General features: G+C 37.4%; 2 pseudogenes; both read right to left on the bottom strand.

Annotated features, from left to right (window-relative positions):
• Positions 1-25,064, bottom strand: part of LOC147003533 (sulfotransferase 2A1-like) — a 61,988-nt pseudogene that overhangs the window by 26,333 nt on the left and 10,591 nt on the right.
• LOC147003534 (histone acetyltransferase KAT6B-like) lies at positions 7,147-17,086 on the bottom strand (annotated as a pseudogene).

Here is a 25,064-nt window from a genome sequence, read left to right as displayed (position 1 = left end):
AGGGGGAGGAAGAAGAAGAAGAAGAAGAAGAAGAAGAAGAAGAAGAAGAAGAAGAAGAAGAAGAAGAAGAAGAAGAAGCAACAGTCGCAGCAGCAGAAGAAGAAGCTGTAACACTGTAAAAGAAAGAGAAAATTGAGTGCACCAAGAGATATGAACTCTTGGAGACTGAAGCAGCATGGACAGACCTTGGATGGTTCTTTCCCACATACACCACCTCTATAACATTGCCAAAAATTAAGTGTTTTCATGAGAATCCTGAGGGAGTAAAGGAGTGTGTTTCTGATCCTCATGCTTTCAATAAGATTCTTTTACTTTTTTTGGTTTGACTTGTCTCACTTCAATGTTATAATTTACACTTTATCACACATCATTTGGCTTACACTTACACAGCATTTTTCACCATTGGAGGAATTCAGTCACTGGATGGGACAGTCACTGGATTCTGCTCCAAACTTTGTCTATGTATCACTTCCCATGAGTGTTTTGATCCCCCTTCTAGGAAGGACTGAAGCATCCATACTTTGGTCTTTCTTCTTCTTGTGCTTCATATTGTCTGTGATTTGTGTCTTGGGTATTCAGTACTTCAGGGCTAATATGCAGGTATCAGTGAGGACATGCCGTGTGTGTTCTTTTGTGAGTGGGTTACCTTACTCAGGCAACCAGTTTTCTAAAAGAACTAAAAGAGGGCAACTCTCACAAGAGGCTGGGCTCTCCATCTTCAATCAATGACTAAGAAAGTGCCTTGCAGATTTGCCTACAGCCTGATATTATGGAAGCATTTTCATAATTAAAGTTCTGTCCTCTGAATAGATGCCCATGAACATACAGGAAGCCTACAGAAATCCAAATAGACTGGACCAGAAATGAAATTTTTCCAGTCCCATAATAATCAAAACACCAAATGAACTAAACAATGAAAGAATATTAAAAGCATTAAGGAAAAAGTCAAGTAACTTATAACGGGATGCCTATCAGAATTGCACAAGATTTCTCACCAGAAAATATGAAAGCTAGAAGATCCTGCAGAGATCTCCTACAGACCCTAAGAAAACACAAATCCCAGCACTGGCTACTATACTCAGCAAAATTCTCAATTACTATATATGGATAAAACAAGATATTCTATGACAAGGCCAAATTTACACAAATCTTTCCACAAATCCAGCTATACAAGGAATCATAGATGGAAAACACACACAGAAGGAGGGAAACTTCACCCTAGAAAAAGCCAGAAAGTAATCGTTCAACACTTATCCTTAATATCTTTTAACATCAATGGACTTAATTCCCAATAAATGATATAGACTAATAGACTAAATATGCAAACAGGACCCAGCACTTTGTTGCATACAGAAAACACACCTCAGCGACACAGATAGACACTACCTCAGAATAAAATGTTGGAAACAAATTTCCAAGCAGATTATCCTAAGAAACAAGCTAGAGTAGCCATTCTAATATTGGATAAAACCAAATATCAACCAAAAGTTATCAAAAAAATAAGGAAGGAAACTTCATAATGGTCAAAGGAAAAAAGTCTATCAAGATGAACTCTCAATTCTGAACATCTATGCTCCAAATGGAAGGGCAGCCACATTCATAAAAGAAACTTTGCAAAGCCCAAAACATATATTGCATCCCACACAATGATAGCGGGAGACTTCAACACCCCACTCTCAGCAATGGACAGATCACAAAAACAGGAACTAAACAGAGACACAGTGAAACTAATAGAAGTTATGAACTAAATGGATCTAACAGGTATTTACAGAACATTTCTTCCTAAAGCAAAATAATATGCCTTCATCTCAGGATCTCATGATATCTTCTCTAAAACTGACCATATATAATTGGTCACAAAACAGGACTCAACAGATACAAGATAGAAAAAATTCCCATATATCCTATCAGATCACCATGGATTAAGGCTGGAATTCAATACCAAGAAAAAAAAAAAAAAGAAAGGAAAGCACACATACACATGAAAGTTGAACAACACTCTACTCAATGATAACTTGGTCAAGGAAGAAATAAAGAAAGAAATGAAAGAAATTTTAGAATTTAATAAAAATGAAATCACATCATACCTAAATTTATAAGACTCAATGAAAGCAGTCCTAAGAGGAAAACTCCTAGCTCTGAGTGCCTCCAAAAAGAAACTGGAGAAAGTTTACTCTAGATGCTTGACAGCATATCTAAAATCTCTAGAACAAAAAGGAACAAATAAACACAAGAGGAGTAGACAACAGGAAATAATCAAACTCAGGGCTGAAATCAACCAAGTGGAAACAAAAAGAACTATATAAAGAATCAACAAAACCAGGAGCTGATTCTTTGAGAAAATTAACAAGATTAAGATAGGCCTCTAGCCAGACTAATCAGAGGGCAAAGAGACATTATCCAAATTAAGAAGATCAGAAATGAAAAGGGAGATATAACAGAAATTGAGGAAATTTAAAAAAAAAAAAAAAACATCAGATCTTACTAAAAAAGCTTATATGCAACAAAACTGGAAAATCTAGATGAAATGGACAATTTTCTAGACAGATACCAGATCCCAAAGTTATAACAGGATCAGTTAAACCATGTAAACAGTCCCATAACCCCTAAAGAATTAGAAGCAGTCAATAAAATTCTGCCAGCCAAAAAAAGCCCAGGACCAGAAGGGTTTAGTGGAGAATTCTATCAGACTTTCAAGGAAGACCTAATGCAAGTACTCTTCAAATTATTCCACAACATAGAAAGAGAAGGAACACTAATTCATTCTATGAAGCCACAGGTACACTGTGTATTTTCTCTTGGCGATGGATCTGTTTCTGTCTAATCAGGAACTTGTCACAATTTCCTTTCATAGAGGATTTCATTACAGATTTTTTTCTACTTCTATCATGTTTAAAGTTCCAAATATATTTCAATAAGTGACTGAGTGTATATTACTCTTAACTTCCAAAGATATCATACAAATTCAAGAGGCATTTAACTACAATAAATTACTGTAAATTTTTTGATTCGTTCAAAAATGTTAATGTTCACTAATAAGTGGATGATAACCAAAAAAATAAAAAATAAATAAACCATACAGGTACCAAAGATACAGTTCACAGAACTCAAAGAGGCCAACAAATTGAAGTGCCCAAGTGAGGATGCCTCAGTCCCACTTGGGAGGGGGAAGAAAGCATTCACAACTGGGAAGGGAGGAGAAATCTCAGAGGGAAATGGAATGGGGGAGTGAGGTGGAACAGGGTTTCTGATCTGGTATTGGGTAAAGAGAAAGGACTGAAACTCTGATGGCCAGCAGAAAGAATGGAAACAGGCATCCGCTGAAACTAGGAGATTGGGGGGACCCTGCAGAATTCACTGGAGACTTGGGAGTTGAGAGCCTCTTAGGACTCAAAGGGAAGGAACTTAGATGATAATGCCAGTCATTAGTGAGAGGGAACTCATAGAGCCTACCTCCATCAGTAAGACAGAGCATCAAATGAGGGAGAGTGGGCCCATCCCACAGTCATAACTATAACCCATAATTGCTCCCTTATGACAGAATTACCGATGGAAATGGAGAGGAACCTGAGGAAAAGAAGGTCCAGCAACAGACCCAAAGTGGGCTCCAACTCAAGTGGAGTTCCCAAGGCCTGACACTATTATTGAGGCTATTGAGTGCTCACAAAAAGGGGCTTAGCATGACCTCACTCCAGAAGAACCAACAAGCAACTGAAAGAGTAAGATGAAGATATTTGCACCCACCAATGGACAGAAGCAGCTGTCCCCTGTTGTTGAATTAGGGACAGCTGAAAGAAGCTGAGGAGTAGGGCTACCCTTAGGAGGACCAGCAGTCTCAATTAATCTGGGCCCCTGAGATATCTCAAACACTGGACCACAAAGAAAGAAGCATAAACCAGCTGATATAAGGCCCCCAACACTCATACAGTAGAGGACTTCCAGGCTTGTGTTCATTCAGAGATGATGCACTTAACTCTCAAGAGACTGGAGGCCCTAGGGTATTTTCCGGTCAGGTTGCGTGGGCATGGAGAAACATGCAGTGGATAGGAGGTATGGGATGTTGGAAGCGTAGGATGATGGATGGGAAGGCGGAATAAAATATGGAGTGTAAAAAATAAATTAATTCTTTAATTATAAAAAATTAGGAAAATAAAGTAAAAAATGCTAATACTGAGTTGCATATTTTAAAATATATTTTTATTAGCTTAATAAAAATATACAATTCCAAAATTTCAACTGTGACATTTAAAAGAAAATAAAACAGGAGCAAAAATACATGATAAATAAATAAATAAATAAATAAATAAATAAATAAATAAAATAAAGTTCACTTCTTTCAGGTGATAATTTTTATAAAAGTCAAAACAAACAAACCAATCACAGTTCTCAGTAATGTTCCTCAATAATAGGTTCTTGTTCGTAACTGAGTGATAACTGTAAGCTCACCTTTTTCATGTCTTCATAGTATAGTACCAAGAAGTTGTCCCATTCTCTCATGGACAGCCAGCCACAGATATGCTCAAACCATGATCCATATCTGACTGTGTGCAGGGAGAAGTAGAGTGTCAATTACAAAGCACTAACACAGGGTCTGCTTGACTGTCTTCATTTTCTGAAAGCAGCAGCAGAAAGCTTCACTAAGAAAAATGTAAGTAGTCTGTATTTATAGCATTAAACATGATGTTTGAGGTTAATACACAAATAGAGAACTGATAAAATCAAGTTCATTACCAAACTCATTACCACACAGATTTACCATTGATGCCATGAGATATTCTACTGCCAAGGTGCAAGGACAGAGGTGTGTGCTGGGGGAAATCTATCACACCAATACAGCAATCCAGAGGTGATTTCTGTAAGTACCAGCCTCCTGCTGAGGTGTATGAAGTCAACAGAAATATTTGATAACAGAGATGGGAGAACAGTATTTTATATGGTGTTGGAAAGAAAGATTTCCATCAATACAGCAACCTACTGGCAGAAATCTAATAGATGTATGAATCAAAGCTATATGACATCATTAATAATCACATCAACAAAATTAGTAAAGGGGATAAGGCACCTTTGTGTGTGTGTGTGTTTTTGTTTGTGTGTGTGTGTCTGTGTGTGTGTGTGTGTGTTTGTAAGGGAGAGACCTTGTGTGTGTTTGTAAGGGAGTAGTAAGCACTAAAATTGGCTTCTATATTAAACCTTTAGCTCCAATGTTCAGGGATCATTTTGGATGTGGATGTGCAATATTATAGAGGCAGAGGTGGTGGATGACTTCACTAAAACAGTGTTTTCTGAGCACTTCACTGCAGTTGGACACATGAACCCAGCAGTTGTGACAGTATGTGCAAGACCTGTGTAAGCTTAAGCCAGACAGAGTCCCTGCATGGAGCAAGAGGTTGGTCATGATGTGCCAAGTATGAGGAACTACTAGTGATTGATAACTTCCTGAAGAAAGTCAGTTTATTTATGAGTGTTTATTCAACTACAGTGAATATTCATACACCCAAAAATGTATAGGCAGAATTAATTGGAATGGATGGTTTTAAAAAGCAATAGGACTGGAGAGATGGCGCAGGATTTTGGAACACTTGCTGCTCCCACAGAAGATGTTGGTTCAGTTCCCAGTACCAACATGGTAACTCACTATCTTCTGTAACTTCAGTTCTAGAAGACAATTTATACTCCTGGCCACTATGAGAAATGCTCTCATTTTGATTTACATACACACATGCAGATAAAAGGCACCTAGACATAAAAAACCTAAATCTTAAAATGATAATATACAAAGTTGGGTGCTTATGGAATTAGAGCAGTATACAGGAGGAATCAGGAAAGGGAATGAATGTGATAAAAACACAATGTATGGAGTTATCAAACAGTTAAAAGATATATTTAAAGACATTTTATACAATGATCACAGATAAACTGAGTTTACTCAAAGAACATTAATTTTGTAGCCTGTTGGAAGATCAATGAAAAGAATACCTCAATTTAGAACTGTATACATGGGGATTCAGAGAGAATAGTAAGCCCTAGAAAGTTGAAGTTAATGAAGTCATTAATAAAGATTTATTTTATTTTTTAGTTTTGTATATGCCTATGCGATGTTTGTGAGATTGCATGTCTGTGTGGTTATATTTGCAAAGGAGAGAGGAGGATGTCAGTTACTCTGAATCTGGAGTTATAGAAAATCATGACCTACACAGGGGTGTGAGTGTGGGGAACCAGACTCTACTCCTCTAAAAATGCAGCCAGTACTATAGATCACTGAGCCTTCTCTCCAGCTCTTAATGGTATCACTTTTAAAAGAAAGATATGAGCAACTTTATTGAACAAGTAAAAGTAGAAATTAACACAAATTCAAAATTTTGAATGAAATGAATAGATTTACAAAGGGGAATGAAGGGATTGTTTTATGGCTCAAGGTATAAAAGTGTCTATCATATAAGCCTTATGAGGAGATCTCATTTTCTGTAACCTGAATAAATAGAAGGAAATAATTGACTTCACAAAGTTGCCCTCAAGTCATCACTGATGTTCTGTGACATGTGTGTATCCACACAGACACTATGCACACATACAACCCAGATAATAATAAAGAAAATATCATTAAAGGAAAAAAGAAATAGGAAACTGGATTCAATCTATAAATACCCCAGAAGACAGACTTAATGAGAAATAATGTAGATACCATTGGCATGTGTGTATGCATTTAAACTTTGTCCTAATTGTTAATTGATGATATAGAAGGATAATGTATATTGTGGGCAGCACCATTCCTTACTTAGTGGGTTCATGAGAAGTATAAATGGAGGAAAAATCTAAATGAAGTCCAAAAAGCCATGGCCTATACATTTACTCTCTTCTTGTTCATGACTGTGTAAACAAAGAAAGTAAATAAAAATCAGTGAGAGATCTGCTAAGCCAAATATAAAGGAAGGCATCTCAGAAAAAGAGACTCATTAACAATTCTAAAGGGAAGGAAGTCTGGAAATCAGTATTTCAAGTTCTAAAGAGTTAACCATTTACATGTCAGAGTAGTATATCTAGCATTGCTACTTATCATAACTGATGGAGAAATTAAAAAAGTATTTTTTCCAATTTCCTCCTCCTCCTATTCTGCTCATACAGATTCAGCTTGAACCCCATCTTCCTCTACTTGCTTTTCTTCCACTTGGAGAGCCCTTGCTTCTCTCCTTTTGGCCACACTTGTCTGCACTTTAGAGGCTCAGGATTGTCTTTGCTGCCTTCTTGCAAGTGTTCTGCATCATTATCTACATCTTTTCTACAAAGCTCAGTGTTTTTGAAGAAATGATTGTCTTTTCCTTCGTCTTCCTCTGTCTGTCTTTTCTTCCCTGGCTGATGTTGGAATGCTTTCCTCAGAACTGGCTTCCTGTCCCCCTCCTCCACTGGGATCCCACAGGTAGGGTCCAGCTGCAGCATTTGTCTCTCCTCATCTGAGTTGTCAAAGGGCTCATTTAGCACTTCTGTCCTCTTGGAAATGGTCTCAGTGGTTACACTGCTGTTGATCCTCCTGCATTTATGACCTCTTTTCTTCTTTACTACAAAAGTCCTCTTTCTTTTAATGGAAACTAACTATGGCTTAGTCAACCGTGCAGGAGCTGTCTGAATGCTCTCCTCCTCTTACTCATCTTCTTCCTCTTCCTTGTCATCTTCTATCTCCTCTTCCTCTTCCTCACTGCTCTCTTTGGACAACTCTAACAACTGTCCTCTCTCCCCGGCCACTGGTCGCCTCTCTGGAGAATGCAGGTATTTACTCTTTTTATTGTACTTTTGCAGATGATTGCCTACTGGTATCTCTAGACAACAGGATCTGTTTCTCTTCTTCTCCCAGAAGCTGGCTTATCCATTAGTCGTTCAGTCTCCTCTTCCACAGAAACCACAGCATTAGAAATTAAAATTGGACTCCATCTTAGATTCTCTGGATCAAGTACATTTGGTCGGGAACAGTTCTTCAGCTTTTCCATGTGGCTCAATATCAACTTTTCCCTTCTAATGATGACAAACCTGCCATCTGTCCATCAATCATATGGAGGTGCTGCATAGTGGTGGCAATGACATGTGGGCACATACCTGTGGCTCTGCTAATGACCTTGATGCTGATGTGCGTCTCGTGGTGGTGGTAGAGGTATTCCAAGATGACACTTTTCTAGTAGGCCAGGTAGGAGAGCCAGCCCAGGTCAGAGAGTGGCTTTTCGGGAGACCCTGCTTGGCCTTCTCTTCAAGAAAGCAAATAGCTGAAATCAACGAGAAAGCGTCTAAATCCTTGCCTTTGGTGCTGGGGCATGATTATTATGCAGGCCACATTATACTTCTGTTGGCAGAGATTTTCCTTGGAGAAGTATCCAACCACATGACAGCCTTTTTCATCATTTTTTGTAAGGACATTAACAAGGAATGGCTCAACAACATAATACAATGTGGTCCAGGAATTGCTTGGCTAACAAGCAAAGGTTTTGGCAATACATATTACTCATATTCCCATCAACCTCAAATACTGAATGGTCTTTCGTTCAGTAAATCTCATTTGCTGGAGAACAAAACCATCCACACTTCTTTGAGTGTCGTAGCAAAATATTTTCACTCTTCATATATTTAAGACAGAATTTACACAGGTAAAACTTTGGTAATCTTGCATATTCCAGTGGGTAAGGCAAGGAGTACAAGGTTTGGGTTTCATATTTTCTGAACTCTATTACTGAGGGGTAGTGACCACAGTCTTCCACTCCACTTTCACACTCTATTTTCCCCCAAGACAGTCCTGGGCCTGCTTAAAAATTTCCAGATCCTCTTCAGTCGGGATATCCTTGTTTCCCATCAGACTTACATCTGTACTTTCTTTTTTGATGCTTATTTTAATTTCAGTATCAGGTGACCCCATTCCTGTGAATGCACTCATGGATACTTCATCACTGGTTACAGACCTTTTGTCATTCTGGAAAGTGGTGGGTCACAACACTCCATATGGTATCCTCTATCACAGGAATAACAAAAAGAGCATATTATCTGCATTTGTGCCCTGGACTTGACATGTGCTGCATGTCCCGCACTCAATGCACTGCCACCTCAAGGCCTTAACATTTGTGGTTAATTCAGGACAAAACTTCAGACAGGATGGGTATCCACTGTTGCCACAATCAGCACAAGAAACAAGTTCTTCTGGTTTCTTTTCACAATTTGACTCTTTAGTCCTCAAACAGAAGCAACATATTGGAATGGGATCAGCACAGGGTTTCTTAGTTAGGATTTTACTGCTGTGAACAGAAACCATGACTAAGGCAACTCCTATAAGAAGAGCAGTTAATTGGGGCTGTATCACAGGTTCAGAGGTTCAGTCCATTATCATCAAGGCAGGAATATGGAAGTATTTATGTAAGCATGGTGCAGGAAGAAGTGAGAATTCCTCACCTTCAACTCAAAATGGACTTTCAAACTAAAGTTCTCAAAAAAGATAAGGAGGGACACTTCTTATTCATCAAACGTAAAATTTACAAGATGAACTCTAAATTATAAACATCTATGTTCCAAATGTAAGGGCATCCACATTCATTAAAGAAACTTCGCTAAAACTCAAAGCACACATTATACCTTTCACAATAATAGTGGGACACTTCAACACCCCACTCTCATCAAAGGACAGTTCCTGAAAACAGAAACTAAACATATACACAGTGAAATTAACATAAGTTATGAAACAAATGGATTTAACTGCTATCTATACACACTTCATCCAAAAATAAAAGGATATACCTTCTTTTCAACATGTCATGCTACCTTCTCCAAAATTGACCATATAATCAGTCACAAAACAGGCCTAAGCAGATACAAAAAATATAGAATGAATTCCACACACTCTATCAGATCTCCATGGACTAAGGCTGATCTTCAATATCAACATAAATAATAGAAAACCCACATACACATGGAAGCTGAAGAACACTCTATGGGATGATAACTTGGTCAAGGGAGAAATAACGGAAGAAATTAAAGACTATTTAGATTTTAATGAAAATGAAGCCACAACATACCCAAACTTATAGGACACATTGAAAGCAGTCCTACAAGGAAAAGTCATAGCTCTGAGTTTCTCCAAAAAGAAGCTGAAATGAGCATACACTAGCAGCTCAACTGCATACCTAAAAGCTATAGAAATAAAGGAAGCAAAATCACCCAAGAGGAGTGAGTGGAAGGAAATAATCAAACTTATGGCTGAAATCAACCAAGTGGAAACAAAAAGAACTATACAAAGAATTATCCAAATCAAGAGCTGGTTCTTTGAGAAAATCAACAGGATACATAAACCCTTAGCTAGACTAATTAATTGGCACAGGGAAAGTATCCTAATTAACAAAATCAGAAATGAAAAGGGAGATATAACAACAGAATCTGAGGCAATCCAAAAAATCCTCAGATCCTACAACAAAAGTCTATACTCAACAAAACTGGAAAACCTGGATGAAATGGACAATTTCCTAGACAGATGCCAGGTACCAAAGTTAAATCAGGTTCAGATTAATGACCTAAACAATCCCATTTCTCCTAAAGAAATAGAAGCAGTCATTAATAGTCTCCCAAACAAAAACAAAAGCCCAGGACCAGATGGGTTTAGTGCAGAGTTCTATCAGAACTTTAAAGAAGACCTAATTCCAACTCTCCTCAAATTATGCCACAAAATAGAAACAGAAGGTACTCTACCCAGTAAATTCTATAAAGCCAGAATTACTTTGATACCCAAACCAAATAAAGTCCCAACAAAGAAAGAGAACTTTAGACCAATTTCCCTTATGAATATCCATGCAAAATTAATAAAATTCTAGCAAACCGAATCCAAGAAAACATCATAACCATCATCCTTCATGATCAAGTAGGCTTCATCCCAGGGATGCAAGGATGGTTCAATATACAGAAATCTGTCAACATAATCCCCTATATAAAAAAATTAAAAAAAATATGATCATCTAATTGAATGCTCAGAAAACATTTGACAAAGTCTAAAACCCCTTAATGATAAGTCTTGGAAAGATCAGGAATTCAAGGCCCATACCTTAACATACTAAAAGCAATATACAGCAAACCAGTAGCCACAATCAAACTAAATGTTGAGAAACTGTAAGCAATCCCACTAAAATCAGGTATTAAGCAATGCTGCCCACTCTTTCCCTACCTGTTCAATATAGTACTTGAAGTCTATCTAGAGCAATTAGACAACAAATGGAGATCAAAGGAATATAAATGGAAAAGAAGGTGTCAAAATATCACTATTTGTAGATGATATGATAGTATATATAAATGACCCTAAAAATTCCACCAGAGAACTCTTAAACCTGATAAACAACTTCAGTGCAGTAACTGGACATGAAATTAACTCAAACAAATCAGTGGTCTCTCTCTAGACAAAGGATAAACAGGCTGAGAAAAAAATTAGGGAAATAACACCCTTCAAAATAGTCAGAAATAGTATAAAATACCTTGGTGTGATTTTATCTAAAGAAGTGAAAGATCTGTAGGATAAGAACTTCAAGTCTCTGAAGAAAGAAATCAATGAAAATCACAGAAGATGGAATCATTTCCCATGCTCATGGATTGGCACGCTTAATATAGTGAAAATGGCTATCTTGCCAAAAGCAATCTACAGGTTAAATGCAATCCCCATCAAAATTCCAACTCAATTCTTCACCCAGTTAGAAAGGGCAATTTTCAAATTCATCTGGAATAACAAAAATTCTAGGTTAGCCAATACTATTCTCAATAATAAAAAAAACCTCTTGTGGAATCACAATCCCTGACTTCATCTTTACTACAAAGCAACTGTGATTAAAAACTGCATGGTACTGGTACAGTGATAGAGAGGTAGATCAATGGAACAGAATTGAAGTCTCAGAGATGAACCCACACAACTATGGTCACTTGATCTTTGACAAGAGAGCAAAAACATCAAGTGGAAAGGAAACAGCATCTACAAAAAATGGTGTTGGCTCAACTGGTGGTTAGCATGTAGAATAATGCTAATTGACCCATTCTTGTCTCATTGTACAAAGCTTAAGTTTAAGTGGATCAATGAGCTCCACATAAAACCAGAGACACTGAAATTTATAGAGGAGAAATTGGGGATGAGCCTTGAAGATATGGGCACAGGGAAAAGATTCTTGAACAGAACACCAATGGATTGTGCTGTATTATCAAGAATTAACATATTTGGCCTCATAAAATTGCAAAGCTTCTGTAAGGCAGAGGACACTCTCAATAAAGCCAAAAGGCAACCAATAAATTGGGAAAAGATCTGCACCAATCCTAAAGCAGATGGGGGCTAATATCCAATATATATAAGGAACTCAAGAAGTTTTACTACCTCTCCTTTCTACTTTCATATTCCTTTTCTTAGTGTGTGTGTGTGTGTGTGTGTGTGTGTCTGTGTGTGTCTGTGTGTGCATGTGTGTGTGTGTGTTTGTTACTGGAATAAAGGAAAGGAGTCATTTTTATTAACATGGGTACCTTATCAATAGCTAATCTACTTAAAAAATAACCTCCCTCCATCAGAAGCCACTAACATGATATAGAGGCTGGAAAGAGGACAATCTCATGAGCCCTGCCCCTATCTACTAATAATTGCCTATAAATCCTCAAGAAATGGGTAAGGGGTTTGTGAGCACCTCCTCTCTCCTTGATAGGATATTGAAGGGATCACCTTTTGGAAGTTTTGAGCAGTAATCACAGATAATATGAGTCCAAGAGTGCTGTGGCCAAATCATATCTACAAATCAATGTTCCACATCATTCTATCCCATCTTTAGGTTCTTATATCATACCTTCTTCCGTGATGTTTCCTAAATTTATACTATGGGCTATAGATGTCTCATTTATGGTGAGCACTAAAAGGGTACTTATTCTCAGCACTTTGGCTAGTTTTGAGTTTTGGCTAGTCTGAAATTACCATTGCCTATTACAAGAAGCATTTTTACATCAAGGTGATGGTAGAGATATGTTAGCAGAAAATCATGGTTATTTAGAAGACAAGTTGATGTTCACATCATATATATTTACCAGAATAACAATGACAGCTTCAACACTATGATCTATTCCCTCCAAAATGTGGATATTTAACCATGTTGAATAAACATGATGTGAAATCTTCTCAATGAAAATAAAAAAAAAGGACTGTTTAACCCCAGAACACAATAGCTATTATTAAGCATATGTTGTGAAGATGGTTGAAGTATAGATGACAGTGTCCACAGCTGAGTAAGTGTTAATGACAATCTCCTAATAACATCCTGACTGACACTGTGAGGGCTATTCAGCAGGAAGGCACAGTGCAGCTGACTCCCAGCATTCTTCCTTCATGTCCCATGACAAGCACATAAGGATGTCTGTAGCAATAGTGTCTTACCAACTACTTTTTGATGGGCAGCTGACAACAGTGACAATTGCTCATATTATTTGAATCCTCGGGCATTTTCCAGGCAAAAACTCCTAGGGAGGGATGTCTTCCAACACCAGCAATGGAGCTTTCATTTAACAAGCTATGACTTCTACAGGCAGTTTTTTCTACCTGTATAAGGTATCTTGACTAGTATATTAATGAGCTTCCAAACATGTGAGTTTCCATAAGGCATTTTCATATATTCTTGTTTTGATTAATTATATCCTTCATCTTACAACCCTATCTTTGCATATACCACCCCACTCTTATATTCATTCCTTCACTCTCATATTAAAGTATTTGGGAATGTCTCTTTCTTGTTCTTCTAATGTCTCCTTGCTGATTTCTGTCCTTTATATGCACTTTGATTTAAACACAATAAGAAGTTATGTAGGATACTCTTATGACTAACAACAAATACTATTTGTCTATCTGTGCCTAGGTTACCTCATTAAGTATATTTTCCAATTGTATCTACTTTCCAAAGAAACTCAAGTGTTATTTTTATACCTGAATGAAATTTCATTCTGTAGTGTACACACATCACAATTTCATTATCTGTTTTTCAGTTGATGGGCACATAGGCTGAACCTGGCTATACTGGTTGGGTAGAGTTGAAATGAGCACAGATGTTCAACTACCTATTAGTAGTATATATCTACGTATGTAGGAATATATACCTAACTACACAATAGCATATACCTAAGGATGTAGTATTATATATCTAAGTATATAGTAGTGTGCACTTAGGTGTGCTTCTAAGTCTGCAGTATTATATACCTAATTGCATGGCAATATATACCTAGATATATAGTAGTATACATCTAAGTAGTATGGGTATGTACTTAATATTGGACAGATGGGTTACATGAAAATATGTTTTTAGCTTTCAGAGTGAACTCCATAGTGATTTCAATAGTGATGGTACAAGTGTGAACTACCACCAGTGTTTCTCTTTCCCCACATTTTCTATTTACTTTTAAAAATAAGTTCTTATAAAATTTTTAAGCATTTTAAGGTTATTATACAGAAACTTCAAACAGAGGAATAGGTACAGAAAATGTGGTACATTTACAGAATGGAGTACTATGCAGTATTAAAGAAATGAATTTATAAAATTCTTAGATAAATGGATGGATCCAGAGGATGTCATCCTAAGTGAGGTATCCCAATCACAAAGGAACACACATGATATGCACTCACTGATAAGTGGATATTACCCATAAGTTTAGAATCCTTCTTAGAAGGTGAACAATATACCCATGGAAGAAGTTACAGAGGCAAAGTTCAGAACAGAGCCTGAAGGAACAACAATCTAGAGACTGCCCCACTTGGGGATCCATCCCATAAACAACCACCAAACCCAGACACTGTGTTAGATGCCAACAAGAGCTTGCTGTCAGAAGCATGATGTAGTTGTCTCCTGAGGGGTTTTTCCAGTTCCTGGAAAATACAGAATTGGATGCTCACAATCAGCCATTGGATGGAGCACAAGATCCCTAATGAAGGAACTAGAGAAAGTATCCAAGAATCTTAAGGGGTTTGAAGCCCCATAAGAGGAACATCAATATGAACTAACCAGTACCCCCAGAGCTCCTTGGAACTAAACCCCCAATCAAAGAAAACAAATGGTAGAACTTGTGGCTCTAGATGTTTATTTAGCAGAGGATAGCCTAGTCAATCATCAATGGGAGGAGAAGCAGGCCCATGGTCATGTGAAGGTTCTATGCCCCGGTATAGGGGAATGCCAGGAACTGGAATAGGAGTGGGTGGGTTGGGGAGTAGGGGAGGTTCAAGGGGATAGGGGAGTTTTAGAGGGGAAACTATGAAAGAGATAACATTTTGAAATGTAAATATAGATAATATCCAATAAAAAAGAATTGGCATAAAAGAATATTTGAACCTTCACATTAAATATTACAATTTCAACATCACCTCAATTTACTGCCCCTACCAAAAGCAAAACTGTGTTAACAGACTTAGAACTAAAACAATAATTAGCCATGCATTCTCTTTCAACACTTTTTCAAATTACCTGCAACAAATCCTTTCTCATCCCTTTATATTTATGCTTTCTTTTATTTTCCCAAGGCTTCATAAATATTTTGTCTTTTAACAATGTCCATTCTGACTGGAGTAAGATGAGCTCACAAAGTAGATTTTATTTGCATTTCCATGATGGCTAATAATGCTGAATGGTTAAAAAATTGGAGATGAGGAATTGTTTTTCTTGTTTTGGTAGCACTATTAGGTTCCATGATACAGGTTTTGCTCAGTTTTTTTTCCTGGATTTTGAATTTTTAAAAATCTTTTAGACTCTAGACAACCACAGACCATGAACATGTAGATTGCACAGGTTTTCATCCATTCTGTAGCCTGCATCTTCACATGACAAATGAGTTATACTGGTTAATGGAATTCTTTTCTTTGAGTAAGGTCCTACTTGTCCATTATTTGCCCTGTTGTCTGAGTGGGATGAGTCCTATTTAGCTAGTACTTACCTGTACCTTTTCCTTTAGCAGTTTCATAGATTTGAGTCTTCTGTTGAGGTTCTTGATCCACTTGATATTGGTGTGTGTCTGTCAGGCTGTGTCTGTTGGTCTGACTATGTGTGTCACTGTTTATATGTTTGAGGGATGAGGGATTATATGCCCCAGTACAGGGGAATGCCAGGGCCAGGAAAGCAGGAGTGGGTGGGTTGGGGAGCAGGAAGGGGTAGGGTATAAGGGACTTTCAGAGAAATGTAGGAAATGGGATAGCATTTGAAATGTAAATGAAGAAAATATCTAATAAAAAATAAAATGAAAAGGAAGAAATAAACTCACTCTTCTACATAGAGCAATCCAGTTACCAAAGCACCATTTACTTGAGAACTTGTCTTTCTTAAATGTATTTTTTTTTATTTTGCCAAACATAAAGAGCCATCAGTTGTATTAACATATTGTCTTCTTTTTCTACTCCATTAATCTCTATGCCTGTTTTTGTAACAGTCCAATGCTGTCTTTAATTAATATCTCTGTAGTATAACTTGAAATAAGGTACTGTTTTTTCCAAAATCAGTTTGATTATGTGAGTGATTGTTTTTATTTGCTTTCATATGAATATATTACTGAATTTGTTTTTTGGAAATTTCATACATGTATAAATTACATTCTAATTATTGATAGCATTCACGCTCTCCAATCTCACTCTCTCTTTATTAACCTCCATTCCCTATAGTTCTTTTTTAAAACACTCATATCTCTTTATTCATGACCCATTAGTATGACCATGAATAGGATTTTCTGTGAAACTGTGGAGTTGAACTACCCATTGAAACCTAGTAGGAACCTCAGTTGGTATACAACTGAAGACAGTGGCTTCCTATGACCCAGAATCCCTCAGTATCTGGCACTTCAGCAGGGATTAGTGATGTTCCATGAGTCTCCTCCCCAACCTATGACTAATTATTGATGAATGCCAGTCTTGTGCAGACCCATTGCAAGCAGCTTCAGATGATATTACTTGCTGCATTTACTCTGACATGCTCACAAGCCAGCATTTTATAACACTTCTCTCTTTACCTTCAGCTCCTACATTAATTCCAACATCTCCTCTGCAATAATCTCTGAGCATGAGAGGTGGTTGTATAATGTACCATGTAGGAATGAACATCTTACCATTCTGTATGAATTCAAGTTTTTTTTTTTATTCTGTGGATAATGACATTGAAATTTTGACTGGGATTGTGTTGGATCTGTACATTGTTTTTGGAGGAATGACAATTTTTTGTAACACTAAGTCTCCTAGCCTTAGAGAAGGAGACTACTTTCCACTGCCTAGTGTCTGCCTCACCATGTTAAAACTTATGTCACCTCTTTCTTGTATTAATTTGTTTTCTACTGCTGTGACAAAACACAATGAACAGGGCAACCTATAGAAGGAATACTTGTTTGGGGCTTATGGATCTAGAGAGACAAGGGTATATCATCATTACTATGGTTAGAAGTATGACACCATCCAAGTAGACAGAGTATTGGAGCAGCAATTTACATCTCACATGTGAATCCATAAGCCGGAGGGAGAGAGATCACTCAAAACGGTGCCAGTTTTGAAACTTTAAATCTCACCTCCAGTGACATATTTCCTCAAGCAAGTTCACAGCTCATAATCCTCACAAAATATTCACCACTTTGGCATTACATATTCAAATGCCTGAAATATAGAGGGGACATCTCTTTCAAGCAAGCAAACTGTGATATATTTATTCTGGAATATTTCCTTTTGTCTTTCTTTTTATTAGATATTTTCTTTACTTACCTTTCAAAAGTCATCACCTTTCCTGGTAACCTCCCCCTCCCCGGAAATCCCCTTATACCATCCCCTCTCACACTGGTTTATAAAGTTGTTCTCCCACACACCCACCCCTACCTCCCCACAGTGCCATTGAACACTAGGGCATTGAGCCTTCACTGGACAAAGGGCCTCTCCTCCCACTAATGCCCAACAAGGGCATCCTCTGCTGCATATGTGGCTGGAGCTATGAGTCCCTCCATGTGTACACTTTGGTTGATGGTTTAGGCCCTGGGAGCTCTGGGGATCTGGTTGGTAGATATTGTTGTTCTTCCTGTGGAATATTAAACCCCTTTAGCTACTTCATTCTTTGATCAAGCTACTCCATTGGGAACCCAGTGTTCCTTCCAATGGTTGGCTGCAAGCATCTGCCTCTGTATTTGTCAGGCATGGCAGAGCCTCTCAGGAGATAGATATAGCAGGCTGAAGTCTAAGTGGATCAAAGAACTCCACATAAAACCAGAGACACTGAAACTTACAGAGGAGGAAGTGGTGGAGAGCCTCGAAGATATGGGCACAGGGGAAAGATTCCTGAACAGAACACCAATCGCTTGTCAAGAATAGAGAATTGGGACCTCATAAAATGCAAAGGACACTGAAAATAAGACCAAAACAACCAAGAGAGAGGAAAAGATCTTTATCAATCCTAAAGGGGAAACGGGACTAATATCCAATAAATATAAAGAATACAAGAAGTTGGACTCCAGAAAACTATGCAACCTCATTTAAAAATGGTGTACAAAGCTAAACAAAGAATTCTCAACTGAGGAGTACTAAATGGCTGAGAAACAACTGAAAAATGTTCAATGTCTTTAATAATCAGGGAAATATATACGAGTCAAAACAACCCCATGATTCCACCTCACACCAGTCAGAATAGCTATGATCAAAAACTCAGGTGGTGGCAGATGCTGGAGATGATGTGGAGAAAGAGGAACACTCCTCCATTGCTGGTGGGATTACAAGCTGGTATAACCACTTTGGAAATCAGTTTGGCAGTTCCTCAGAAAATTGGACTTAGTACTACCCGAAGATCCTGCAATACCACTCCTGAGCATATATCCAGAAGATGCTCCAACATGTAGTAAGGACACATGCTCCACTATGTTCATAGCAGCCTTGTTTATAATAGCCAGAAGCTGAAAAGACCCTAGATGGCCTTTAACAGAGGAATGGATACAGAAAATATGGTACAGTCACAGAATGGAGTGCTATGCAGCTATTAAAAACAATGACTTCATGAAATTTCTAGACAAATGGATCGATCAGGAGGATATCATGTAACCCAATCACAAAAGAACACACATGTTATGCACTCACTGGTAAGTGGATATTAGCCCAGAATCTCAGAATCCTTTTTTGAAAGTGGAACCAATTACCCATTAAAGGAGTTACAGAAACAAAGTTCATAGTAGAGCCTGAAGAAATGACCATCCAGAGACTCTCCAACACGGGGATCCATCCTATAAACAACCACCAAACCCAGACATGAGGCAGATACAAACAAGAGCTGGCTGACAGGAGCCTGATATAGCTGTCTCTTGTGAGGCTCTGTTAGAGCCTGGCAAATACTGAAGTGGATGCTCATAATCATCCATTGGATGGAGCACAAAGTCCACAATACAGGAGCTAGAGAAAGTACCCAAGGAGCTGAAGGGGTGAAGCCCCATCGAAGCAACATCAATATGAACTAACCAGTACCCCCAGAGCTCCTTGGAACTAAACCCCCAATCAAAGAAAACACATTATGGAACTTGTGTCTCTAGATGTATGTGTAGCACAGGATGGCCTAGTCAGTCATCAATGGGAGGAGAGACCCTTGGTCCTGTGAAGACTCTATGCCCCAGTATAGGGGAATTTCAGCACCAGGAATGAGAGTTTGTGGGATATCTTGTAGGCAGGGTGAAGGGATAGGGGATTTTCAGAGGGGAAACTAGGAAACATTGGAAATTTAAATAAAGAACACATATCATAAAAAAGTAAAAAATAACATCACTGCTAGTCTTTTTTTAAATGAACAAGATATTGTTCATACTGTGGTGCAAACCCACAATAAGAACAATTTTTGGACATTGGAGGTCTTTGTAATAAGGCTGTACTTCAATGTTCCTCACATAACGAAAGGTTATACCTCCATATTAGCTAAGCTAAGAGTTGAAAATTCAGTTGTGCTAAGGAATGAATTGTAGGCATGATTTTTCGATACAGATTTCCTGCTATGGTCAAAGCTATTTGACTTGAGTGATTGTCTTCATTCTTAGCCCACAAGGAGCAGGTTACACTCATTTAAGTAATGGTGTGTGTATTAAGATGGTCTATCGATGAAGTCATTCATGAACGGTTTCAATGTAGAATGGTTCTGCTTGGAGGGTGGCACAGATATACTGTGAGGTTATGATACTGGTTCCTTTGCTGTGATGATTTTGAAAAGCATACATCTCAGAATAAGAACTTATACGACCCTTTTCTTAAAAATGGATACAATAATTATAAGTATTCAAGCAAAGCATTTCGTCTCAATCTTTGCTGTTCTCCTATAAGCCATCTTTCAAATTAGTTGTCTATTTCTTTTGGCTGCATAAATAATTTTGAAATATGTAACCTGTTCTGAAAATCATAGTGTAGTAAAAAAAAAAAAAAAAAAAAAAAAACACAAACAACCGTGCTAATAGAGAGATTCAGATAGGAGAAGCACATGGAAAGATACAGTCATGTACAAACAAGCAGAAAGTTTATATGGATTGTATAATTTTAGACCTATTTCTCCAATTACCAAACTAGAGAGGCCACTGGATTTAAGCTTACAAATTTCTTATTTATATTTTTTAATTTCAATCAATTAGGATATGTTGGTAATATTAATTTTCAAATTAAGAGATATTAATGAAAAGTGATTGTTACTTCCTGTTATTTTTGTTGTTAGAGGTGGAATTATGTTTGTGTGTGTTTGTTGAAACATTGCTTTCTTGCTTCTTTGAGGGTGTAGTTTCACTCCTTGTATTGGTGTTTTCTGTTATCATTTGTAGGGCTTGATTTATGGAAAGATATTGTATAAATTTGATTTTGTCATGGAATATCTTGTTTTCTCTGTCTATGGCATTTGTGTTTTCTTATGGTCTGTATGACATCTGCCTAGGATTTTCTAGCTTTCATAGTCTTTGGTGAGAAGTGTGGTGTAATTCTGATAGGCCTGCTTGATATGTTTCTTGACCTTTTTTCATTAATGCTTTTAAAATTTTTTGTTTAGTGCATTTGCTGTTTTGATTATTATGTGATGGGAGGGAGATATTTCTTTTCTAGTCCAGTCTATTTTGAATTCTGTAGGTTTCTTGTATGTTCATGGGCATCTCTTACTTTAGGTTAGGGAAGTTTTCTTATATAATTTTGTTTAAGATATTAACTGGACCTTTAATTTGTGAATCTTCACTCTCTTCTATACATATATTCCTTAGGCTTGGTCTTCTCATTGTGTCCTGTATTTCCTGGATGTTTTGGATTAGGAGCTTTTTTGCATTTTGTATTTTCTTTCACTGTCATGTCAATGTTTTCTATAGTATCTGCTGCACCTGAGATTCTCTCTTCTATCTCTTGTATTCTCTTGGTGATGACTCTTGATTTTTTTCCCTAGGTTTTTGAACTTCAGGGTTGTCTCCCTTTCTGATTTCTTTATTGTTTCTTGTTCCATTTTTAGATTCTGGATGGTTTTGTTACTTTCATTTGGCTGTATCATTATGTTTTCCTGATAATTCTTTAAGGGATTTTTGTGTTTCCTCATTAACGGCTTCAAGGTGCTTACATGTGTTCTCCTGTATTTCTTGTAAGGGAGTTATTTACATCCTTTATTAAATAATCATCATGAGAAATGATTTTGGATCTGAATCTTGCCTTTCTAGTGTGTTGGGGGTATTGAGGACTTGCTATGGTGGGAGAATTGGGTTCTGATGATGCCATGTAACCTTATTTTCTGTTGATTGTGTTCTTAAGCTTGCTTCCAGTCATATGTTTATCTCTAGTGCTACCTGCTCTGAATATGCCTGACTGGATCCCATCCTTCCTGTGATCCTCGTTGTGTCAGAACTTCTCAAAGTCTAGCTGTATCAGTGACCCTGTTTTTCTGGAATCCTGTAATCCTGAGGTCCTGGGTGTATCTGAGTTTCTGAAAGTGAAGCTCCCTCTGGGAACCTGAGATACTGGTGTGACCAAGCTCCTGTGATCCTGTGATCCTGTGATCCTGTGATCCTGTGATCCTGTGATCCTGTGATCCTGTGATCCTGTGATCCTGTGATCCTGGGTATGTTACACTGCCTGGGAGTAGAGATCCCTCTGGGTGTTGTGGGGTTGGCTGCATAGTTTATGCCCAAGATCTGTTAGGTCACTGGCCCAGACAGACTGGAAAGAGGCCAAGCCACTGATCTGGAAGACTTCCTGCCTGCCTAGTTCCTGCTGGTCCCAGATACTCCCGGTGTTGTGACATATGTTGTGTCCTTCTCACTTCTGATTCTATGATCCTGTATGTGTTAGAACATTTGGGAGCAGAGATGCCTCTGGGCATTGTGGGGCTGGCTTCAGAGTTTGCACCCAAAGTCTTCTCAGGGCACCATCCCAGAAAGTTAATGTCAATTCTTTAAACAAATGACATAGGCTATGAGATTGCTTCAAAAATTGAGAAGAATATATTTGCTGTATGTTATCATAATAGATAGATGGGAACTAATAATGAAATGATTAAACAAAGTGTTTCAGGCCAATGTAACTACTAAAAGCAAATATTGCTGATGTAATGTACAAAATCATAGTTGACTTGAATCAATTCTGGTGAGAAATGATAAACATCACTTTATATTAATTAAAGGAATAATACATGGAGAGGACAGTACAGTTGTAATTACAGGTCCAACTAGTTCCACACGGAATATACTACTAGATATACAGTAACAAACAGTAGTCTCAATCTGAATGGTTAACACATCATCTTATTAAAAAATAAACAATATTAAATGATGTCCCAGATAAAGCAGGCTTAACCAACATCTATAGAACACTAAATCAAAACAGTGCAGAATACACAATGTTCTCAGCAGCCTATGGAGCTATCACTCAAATATATATATGAAGAAATTATTATCCAATATAAATTAAAATAATTTCTTATATTCTACTTAGCAACAATAAAATGGTTACAAGTAAATGAAAAGAGAATCTCCCGAATGCAAACTAACTCATGGAGATTTAACAACTCACAAGTGAATGTTAAAGAAGTTGAGAAAAAAAGGAACCATATAATCAAATGAAGGTGAAAACATAACAGCATTTAACATGTGGAATAAAATGAAAGCAGCACTAAGAGGGATATTTAAAGTTCAAATTTCCTCCATTAACCAATCAAGATGATTTCTAATACAGTAGTTAATGTTCACCATGGGAATTTGGAAAGAGAACAAAGCAAACACCAAACTTAGTAGCTGGAAAGATATCAGGGACCTCAGTGTAGAAATTAAAGAAGGAAAGAGCAGCAACAAGGAAAACAACGTAGAGAGTTGATGAAGCAGTTTTTTCCTTCAAAATATAACGAGTATTGATCAAATCTTATCTAAGCTCACCAAAAGAAATAGCAAATGCCAAAATTAATAGAGTAAAACACAAAAGGGAAGTCATTATCACAGCACAAATGAAATTAAGAAAATTTTTAGAGTTTACCTTAAAAATCATATATTACTATACTTGAAAACATAAAAGATATGGATGAATTCATATATATATATATATATATATATATGTATATATATATATATGAAAATGAGATAAATATTCCATTTAAAACAACTAATAAGGTACATATGGAGAGAAGGCTCAGCAGTTCAAAGCGTTCCCTGTTCTTCTATAGGACAAGTATCCCGTTTCCAGTACACCTGGAAGTTCACAATGCCCTATTAAGACATAGACACCAGTTTTCCACGTAAGACTGCTTTCATTGTGGCCCATAAGTTTGGGTATGTTGTAGCTTCCTTTTCATTAATCTCTAAAAAGCATTTAATTTCTTTCTTTGTTTCTTCCTTCATCAAGTTATCATTGAGTAGAGTGTTGTTCAGCTTCAACGTTTATGTGGGTTTTCATTTATTATTGTTGTTATTGAAGATCAGCCTTAGTCTCTGGTGATCTGATAGGATGTATGGGATTACTTCAGTATTTTTTTATCTGCTAATCAGCCTTATTTATAATAGCCAGAAACTAGAAAGAACCCAGATATCCCTCAACAGAAGACTGGATACAGAAAATGTGGTACATTTACAGAATGGAGTACTATGCAGCTATTAAAGACAAAGAATTTGATTTTGTATCCCAGGTCCCTCAGAGACCAGTTTGTGCAGGAGATCCTGCAAACTGCAGAAGCAACATAGCTTCTGGGACAGGCCCCCTTCGGGCCTTCATCTGTAGCCAGGAAGCAGTTCTGAGCTCCAGATATCAGTGCTCCTTCCATATCAGAGGAAAGGTGCCTTGAAGAGAGTACTCTGACCACTTAGACTCAGGAAAGAGTTGGCCTTCCAGGAGTGCTAACAGAGGCAAATAGAATCACAGGAGGAACAAGCTACAGCCAGAGACAGAGATTACCTGATGGAAAAATGCAAACATAAGAATCTTACTAATAGGAACCGAGACGGCTCACCATTCTCAGAACCCAGCACACCCACCTCAGCGAGTCCTGGATACCCCCAAAACACCCAAAAAGCAAGATTCGTGTTTAGAATAGTATCTCATGATGCTGGTAGAGGATTTTAAGAAGGAAATTAATAACTCACTTAAAGAAATACAGGAGAATGTGGCTAAAGAGGTAGAAGGCCTTGAAGAGGAAACACAAAAATCCCTTAAAGAATTACAGGAAAACACTCCTAAATGAGTAGAAGTCTTTAAAGAAGAAACACAAAAATCCCTTCCAGAATTACAGGAACACAACCAAAAAGGTGATGGAATTAAACAAAACCATCCAAGATCAAAAGAAGGGAAGTAGAAACAATAAAGAAAACCCAAAGGCAGACAACTCTGGAGATAGAAACCCTAGGAAATAAATCAGGAATCATAGATGATTCATCAGCAACAGAATACAAGAGATGGAAAAGAGAATCTCAGATGCAGAAGACTCCATAGAGAACATGGACAAAACAATCAAAGGAAATGCAAAATGCAGAAAGATCCTAACCCAAAACATTCAGGAAATCTAGGACACAATGAGAAGACCAAACCTATGGATAATAGAAGTAGATGAGAATGAAGATTTTCAACTTAAAGGGCCAGCAAATATCTT

This window comes from Mus caroli, unplaced genomic scaffold, assembly GCF_978045245.1.
Source record: "Mus caroli unplaced genomic scaffold, Mus_caroli_1 scaffold_8, whole genome shotgun sequence".
Taxonomy (NCBI): domain Eukaryota; kingdom Metazoa; phylum Chordata; class Mammalia; order Rodentia; family Muridae; genus Mus; species Mus caroli.
Note: the sequence above shows the minus strand (reverse complement) of the source record. Positions and strands in the feature narration are given on the sequence as shown.